This window comes from Alosa sapidissima, chromosome 2, assembly GCF_018492685.1.
Source record: "Alosa sapidissima isolate fAloSap1 chromosome 2, fAloSap1.pri, whole genome shotgun sequence".
Lineage (NCBI taxonomy): Eukaryota > Metazoa > Chordata > Actinopteri > Clupeiformes > Clupeidae > Alosa > Alosa sapidissima.
Genome location: NC_055958.1, coordinates 105,001 through 112,500, shown reverse-complemented (window position 1 = coordinate 112,500; position 7,500 = coordinate 105,001). Strand labels below are relative to the sequence as shown.

The following is a 7,500-nucleotide window of genomic DNA, read 5'->3' as shown; positions in this document are numbered from 1 at the left end:
TTGTGTGTGTGTGTGCTCCCAGGTAGTGTGTGAGCTGTGTTGGGCCTTCAACAGGCCTCTCAGGCTGCACAGTGGTGTGTGTGTGTGTGTGTGTGTGTGTGCCTGCAGGCTGTGTGTGTGTGCTGGCTTGGGCCTTCAACAGGCCTCTCAGGCTGCACAGTGGTGTGTGTGTGTGTGTGTGTGCCTGCAGGCTGTGTGTGTGTGCTGGCTTGGGCCTTCAACAGGCCTCTCAGGCTGCACAGTGGTGTGTGTGTGTGTGTGCCTGCAGGCTGTGTGTGTGTGCTGGCTTGGGCCTTCAACAGGCCTCTCAGGCTGCACAGTGGTGTGTGTGTGTGTGTGTGTGTGTGTGTGTGCCTGCAGGCTGTGTGTGTGTGCTGGCTTGGGCCTTCAACAGGCCTCTCAGGCTGCACAGTGGTGTGTGTGTGTGTGTGTGTGTGCCTGCAGGCTGTGTGTGTGTGCTGGCTTGGGCCTTCAACAGGCCTCTCAGGCTGCACAGTGGTGTGTGTGTGTGTGTGTGTGCCTGCAGGCTGTGTGTGTGTGCTGGCTTGGGCCTTCAACAGGCCTCTCAGGCTGCACAGTGGTGTGTGTGTGTGCCTGCAGGCTGTGTGTGTGTGCTGGCTTGGGCCTTCAACAGGCCTCTCAGGCTGCACAGTGGTGTGTGTGTGTGTGTGTGTGTGCCTGCAGGCTGTGTGTGTGTGCTGGCTTGGGCCTTCAACAGGCCTCTCAGGCTGCACAGTGGTGTGTGTGTGTGTGTGTGTGTGTGTGTGTGCCTGCAGGCTGTGTGTGTGTGCTGGCTTGGGCCTTCAACAGGCCTCTCAGGCTGCACAGTGGTGTGTGTGTGTGTGTGTGTGTGCCTGCAGGCTGTGTGTGTGTGCTGGCTTGGGCCTTCAACAGGCCTCTCAGGCTGCACAGTGGTGTGTGTGTGTGCCTGCAGGCTGTGTGTGTGTGCTGGCTTGGGCCTTCAACAGGCCTCTCAGGCTGCACAGTGGTGTGTGTGTGTGTGTGTGTGTGCCTGCAGGCTGTGTGTGTGTGCTGGCTTGGGCCTTCAACAGGCCTCTCAGGCTGCACAGTGGTGTGTGTGTGTGTGTGTGTGTGTGTGTGTGCCTGCAGGCTGTGTGTGTGTGCTGGCTTGGGCCTTCAACAGGCCTCTCAGGCTGCACAGTGGTGTGTGTGTGTGTGTGTGTGTGCCTGCAGGCTGTGTGTGTGTGCTGGCTTGGGCCTTCAACAGGCCTCTCAGGCTGCACAGTGGTGTGTGTGTGTGTGTGTGTGTGTGTGCCTGCAGGCTGTGTGTGTGTGCTGTGTTGGGCCTAACAGAGGTGTGTGTGCCTGCAGAGTGGTGTGTGTGTGCTCGCAGGGTGTGTGTGAGCTGTGTTGGGCCTAACAAGCGTGTGTGAGCTGTGTTGGGCCTAACAGAGGTGTGTGTGCCTGCAGGGTGGTGTGTGTGTGTGTGTGTGTGCTCCCAGGTAGTGTGTGTGCTCCATTGGGCCTTCAACTGCTGTGTGTGTGCTCCTTGGGTCACACACACACACACACACACACACTGGGGTGGGAGAGGTGTGTGCCTGCTGCTATGGGCCTTAAGGGTCCCACACACACACACACACACACACTGGGGTGGGAGAGGAGTGTGTGTGCCCCCAGTGTTTGTGTGTGTGTGCTCCCAGTGTCACACACACACACACACACACACACACACACACACACACACACACACAGACTGGGGTGGGAGAGGAGTGTGGGTGCTCCATTGGGCCTTCAACTGCTGTCTGTGTGTGTGGGAGAGGAGTGTGTGTGTGTGCTCCCAGTGTGTGTGTGTGTGTGCTCCTTGGGTCACACACTGGGGTGAGAGAGGAGTGTGTGACTGCCCCCAGTGTGTGTGTGTGTGTGTGTGTGTGTGTGTGTGCTCCTTGGGTCACACACACACACACACACACACACACACTGGGGTGACAGAGGAGTGTGTGTGCTCCATTGGGCCTTCAACTGCTGTGTGTGTGTGTGTGTGTGTGTGTGTGTGCTGTGCTGGGCCTAATAGAGCTGTGTGTTGCTGCAGAGTGCTGTGTGTGTGTGTGTGTGTGCTCCTTGGGTCACACACACACACACACACACACACACTGGGGTGACAGAGGAGTGTGTGTGCTCCATTGGGCCTTCAACTGCTGTGTGTGTGTGTGTGTGTGTGGGCTGTGCTGGGCCTAATAGAGCTGTGTGTTGCTGCAGAGTGCTGTGTGTGTGTGTGTGGGCTGTGAGTGTGTGTGTGTGTGGGCTGTGCTGGGCTGTGCTGGGCCTTCAACACAGGCCTCTCTGGCTGCAGAGTGCTGTGTGTCTGCTCCCAGTGTGTGTGTGGGCTATGCTGAGCCTAATAGAGCTGTGTGTTGCTGCAGAGTGCTGTGTGTGTGTGTGTGTGTGGGCTGTGCTGGGCCTTCAACACAGGCCTCTCTGGCTGCACAGTGCTGTGTGTGTGTGTGTGTGTGTGTGTGTGTGTGTGTGTGTGTGTGTGGGGGCTGTGCTGGGCCTTCAACACAGGCCTCTCTGGCTGCACAGTGCTGTGTGTCTGCTCCCAGTGTGTGTGTGTGTGTGTGTGTGTGTGTGTGTGTGTGTGTGTGTGTGTGTGTGTGTGTGTGTGTGCTGTGCTGGGCCTAATAGAGCTGTGTGTTGCTGCAGAGTGCTGTGTGTGTGTGTGTGTGGGCTATGCTGAGCCTAATAGAGCTGTGTGTTGCTGCAGAGTGCTGTGTGTGTGTGTGTGTGTGGGCTGTGCTGGGCCTTCAACACAGGCCTCTCTGGCTGCACAGTGCTGTGTGTGTGTGTGTGTGTGTGTGTGTGGGCTGTGCTGGGCCTTCAACACAGGCCTCTCTGGCTGCACAGTGCTGTGTGTGTGTGTGTGTGTGTGTGTGTGTGTGTGTGTGTGTGTGTGTGGGGGCTGTGCTGGGCCTTCAACACAGGCCTCTCTGGCTGCACAGTGCTGTGTGTGTGTGTGTGGGCTGTGCTGGGCCTAATAGAGCTGTGTGTTGCTGCAGAGTGCTGTGTGTGTGTGTGTGTGTGTGGGTGTGGGCTGTGCTGGGCCTAATAGAGCTGTGTGTTGCTGCAGAGTGCTGTGTGTGTGTGTGGGGGCTGTGCTGGGCCTTCAACACAGGCCTCTCTGGCTGCACAGTGCTGTGTGTGTGTGTGTGGGCTGTGCTGGGCCTAATAGAGCTGTGTGTTGCTGCAGAGTGCTGTGTGTGTGTGTGTGTGTGTGGGTGTGGGCTGTGCTGGGCCTAATAGAGCTGTGTGTTGCTGCAGAGTGCTGTGTGTGTGTGTGGGGGCTGTGCTGGGCCTTCAACACAGGCCTCTCTGGCTGCACAGTGCTGTGTGTGTGTGTGTGGGCTGTGCTGGGCCTAATAGAGCTGTGTGTTGCTGCAGAGTGCTGTGTGTGTGTGTGTGTGTGTGGGTGTGGGCTGTGCTGGGCCTAATAGAGCTGTGTGTTGCTGCAGAGTGCTGTGTGTGTGTGTGTGTGGGCTATGCTGAGCCTAATAGAGCTGTGTGTTGCTGCAGAGTGGTGTGTGTGTGTGTGTGTGGGCTGTGCTGGGCGTTCAACAGGCCTGTCTGGCTGCACAGAGGTGTGTGTGTGTGTGTGCTCTCAGGGTCACACACACGCGCGCGCGCAGGGGAGAGAGAGGAGTGTGTGTGCTCCCACTGTGTGTGTGTGTGCTCCCAGTGTGTGCGTGTGCTCCCAGAGTGTGTGTGAGCCGTGCTGGGCCTTCAACAGGCCTCTCTGGCTGCACGGTGCTGTGTGTGTGCTCTCAGGGTCAGACACGCGCGCAGGGCACAGAGAGGAGTCTTTGGAGCCTCTGTGAGCAGCTGCAGCCTGTGTGAGAACATGCACTCTTCCCCAAGCCTCTCTGTGCCTCTCCAAGCATCAGGGGTCAAACCAGAGGTCAGGCTGTAGCCAGGAGGCCTCTGACAAGGCCTCACTCTAAGTTGGGGCCTCTGTGAGTAGCTGCAGCCTATGTGAGCACAAGCACTCTTCCCCAAGCCTCTCCGAGCATCAGGGGTCAAGTCAGAGGTCAGCAGTAGCTAGTAGGCCTCTCACAAGGCCTCAGCCTAAGTTGGAGCCTATGTGAGCAGCTGGGGCCTGTGTGTGTGTGGGGGGGTGGCTGTGTGTGTGTGGGGGTGCTGCAGTGGGTCTAGCACAGCTCTCTGTGTCTCTCCTAGCATCTAGGCCCAAGTTGGGGCCTCTCTGAGCAGTTGGAGCCTGTGTGAGCATTAGGGGCCTATGTGTGTGTGTGTGTGAGTGTGTGTGTGTGGGTGGGTGGCTGGGTGGGTGTGTGTGGGTGTGAGGGGTCTGCAGTGGGTCTAGCACAGCTCTCTGTGTCTCCCCAAGCATCTAGGCCCAAGTTAGGGCCTCTGTGAGCAGCTGGAGCCTGTGTGAGCAACAGGCCCCTCTCTCCGTCCCTCTCTATCTCCTGCGCGCGCGTGTGTGCGTGTGTGTGGCTGTGAGCGCTGGGGGGGGTCTAGCACAGCTCTGTGTGTCTCTCCCTGCTCCTAGGCCCAAGTCGAGCCCGTCTGAGCACAAACACTCATCCCCAGACCTCTCCCAGCCCTGCAGGGCAAGCCTCTCGATTCCAGGTAGCCAGTTTTTAAAAAAAAAGCCCTCTGAGAGCTGAAAACACTCAAAATGGAGCAAATAGCTGCAAACAGAAGAGGCTAAAAGTGGTCAAACTGTCTGAAATTCATGCCCGGGCGGCCCACCGGAGGCTGGGGTCGAAAAAATACCGACAGGGGGTCAAAAGGGGCAAAAACTGTTAAAATAGCTGTTTAAAAAAGCCTGAGATTGGAGTTGAGCTCTCGCTGCCCTCTGGTGGGAAAAGGCGGGTGCTGAACCCACGCAGAGGTCAAAGTCAATGCCCACTAGGGTCCCTGCCTGTCTGGGTGCAACAGGTGAGTAGCTGGGGGCCGTAGAAGAGGCCAAAATATGCAAAAAATGCCCAAAAAAGTCCCCCCCCCTTCGCCGCGGCCACCCCGAAAATGGCTGGGAATAGTAGCCCCCGTAGAAAAAACAAGGCCCCCGCAGGAGAATGTGGTCAGAAAGTGGGGGGGGGCTGGCCAGAGAGAAGTCAAAACTGGCCAAGGTGTTTAAAATTCCTGCCCAGGAAAGTGCCCCCAAGCTGGGGGAAAAATGGCCAAAATGTGTAAAAAAGCTCCCAATGTTGAAAAAAAACCTCCTCTCTGTGTCTCTATCAGGGCCAGAAACAGGCCCAAAAGGCCCAAAAAGCCCCAAAATGGATGAAAAGGCTGCCCAGAAAAGTGTCCAAAAACGACCAAAATGCATAAAAATCATGCCTATAGAGGTGCATGGAAGCTGGGATGAAAATGTGTAAAAATGGGCAAAATGTAAAAAAAGATAGAATAAAAAGGATGAAAATGATGAAAATGGATAAAATGTGAGAAATGGCGCCCTCTGCGGGACACAAGAGTAACCAGGTTCACCCTGGGTAGCCAGGTATACCATGGGAGGCTAGGTTAACCATGGGTTTTCGTTCAAAACCTAAGTCCAAAAGTGAAAACTCGCTCAAAACCTAAGTCCTGACTTATTTAATTATATACGCGGGGCAGGTGGCAGGCTCCGTAAACGGCTACCCGGGGTAGCCAGAAAATGTGTCCGAGAGCTTGGGACACTTCTGAGGAGCTCCCCTTGGCCTGGAGGTACTCTTATTGACCCCCCCGCGCCGGGTATCGGCGCGAAATCGAGGAGAGGGTAAAAAAGTGGACTTAGAAAAATTTTGGCAAAAAGTTGAAGTCCCAGGCAATGCATCCAGTATGTTTTCCCCGAACTTTGGCACTCTTTTTGGGCCTTTTGGAGTATCAGACACATGGTCAGAGTGGATGGAAGTTCTCAGACATCCAGGCTACCCCAGACTGAGCCAGTTGAGTATCCGACCACGGTGCACTGTGCTGGGCCACACGTGTGGGTCAATGGGGTCTCATGGAGGTCAAAAACCAAAATTTCAGAGAATGTTCCCTGGTACTTTCTGTCACTTCCTACGAGTCTGGTGGACCTCCACACACCCCAGAAAGGGCCGAATGCTTACCCAGGAATAGTTGCACTGTGCTGGGACATGTTAAAGGGAGTGTGGGTAGCCCTGGAGGTCTGAAACCAAAATTTCAGAGAATGTTCCCTGGTACTTTCTGTCACTTCCTACGAGTCTGGTTGACTTCCACACACCCCAGAAAGGGCCGAATGCTTACCCAGGCATAGTTGCACTGTGCTGGGCCGCGTTAAAGGGAGTGTGGGTAGCCCTGGAGGTCTGAAACCAAAATTTCACAGAATGTTACCAGGGACTCTCTGACACCTCCTACGAGTCTGGTTGACTTCCACACCCCCCAGAAAGGGCCGAATGCTTACCCAGGCATAGTTGCACTGTGTTGGGGCACGTTAAAGGGAGTGTGGGTAGCCCTGGAGGTCCGAAACCAAAATTTCACAGAATGTTACCAGGGACTCTCTGACACCTCCTGGAGGTCTGACTCGCCTCCACTGCCACCGTACGGGATGCATACAGGTGCATGCGCACAGCCAGAAATCTAAGCTCCACGGACACTTTTCAGCAGGTTAAACCCACACCCAAACGCTATCACCTGACCGATTGGAGTACGAGACCCGCCAGGGGAGGCACCCCGACCGCCCCGTGCGGCCGGACGCACCTCCCCGAACCCAGCGGGTCCGCCACCAGGCCGGGGGTACATGAGGCTCCACGGAGCCTCCGCCCCCAGCGCCGAAACGTTCTGTTGCGAGGCCCAGAAGCCCCGTCTGACCGAGCCGTCCGAAACAGGAGGCCGTCGGCGGCGAGGCGGGCAGGGCTCACCCCCTGCTCCGTCCAAGCCCCGCGGCAGCCTCGAAGCGCACTCTCCGAGTCCTCCCGGTCCACACGACGTGGTCCTCTGTCCACGCTGCCAGCACCCGCGTGGGCGGGCTTCCCTCTCGGGGGAGGCCTGCCCTGGAGGCCCCACGCTCCGGGGGTCGGGCTCGCTACCAGCAGCTACCTGGTTGATCCTGCCAGTAACATATGCTTGTCTCAAAGATTAAGCCATGCAGGTCTAAGTGCACACGGCCGGTACAGTGAAACTGCGAATGGCTCATTAAATCAGTTATGGTTCCTTTGATCGCTCCCACCCGTACTTGGATAACTGTGGCAATTCCAGAGCTAATACATGCAAACGAGCGCTGACTGGCCCCCTTCACGGGGGGCTGCGGATGCGTGCATTTATCAGATCCAAAAACCCATCCGGGGGCCTCGTGCCCCCGGTCCGCTTTGGTGACTCTAGATAACCTCGGGCCGATCGCGCGCCCTCGGCGGCGGCGACGTGTCTTTCGAATGTCTGCCCTATCAACTTTCGATGGTACTTTCGGCGCCTACCATGGTGACCACGGGTAACGGGGAATCAGGGTTCGATTCCGGAGAGGGAGCCTGAGAAACGGCTACCACATCCAAGGAAGGCAGCAGGCGCGCAAATTACCCATTACCG

General features: G+C 56.8%; 1 non-coding gene across 1 annotated transcript in view; it reads left to right on the top strand.

Annotated features, from left to right (window-relative positions):
* Positions 1-7,014: 7,014 nt before the first annotated feature.
* LOC121704466 overlaps positions 7,015-7,500 on the top strand; it is a 1,855-nt gene continuing 1,369 nt past the window's right edge. Inside the window, exon 1 of the ribosomal RNA XR_006030552.1 lies at positions 7,015-7,500. This exon is cut by the window's right edge and continues 1,369 nt beyond it. This is a non-coding gene — a ribosomal RNA (18S ribosomal RNA).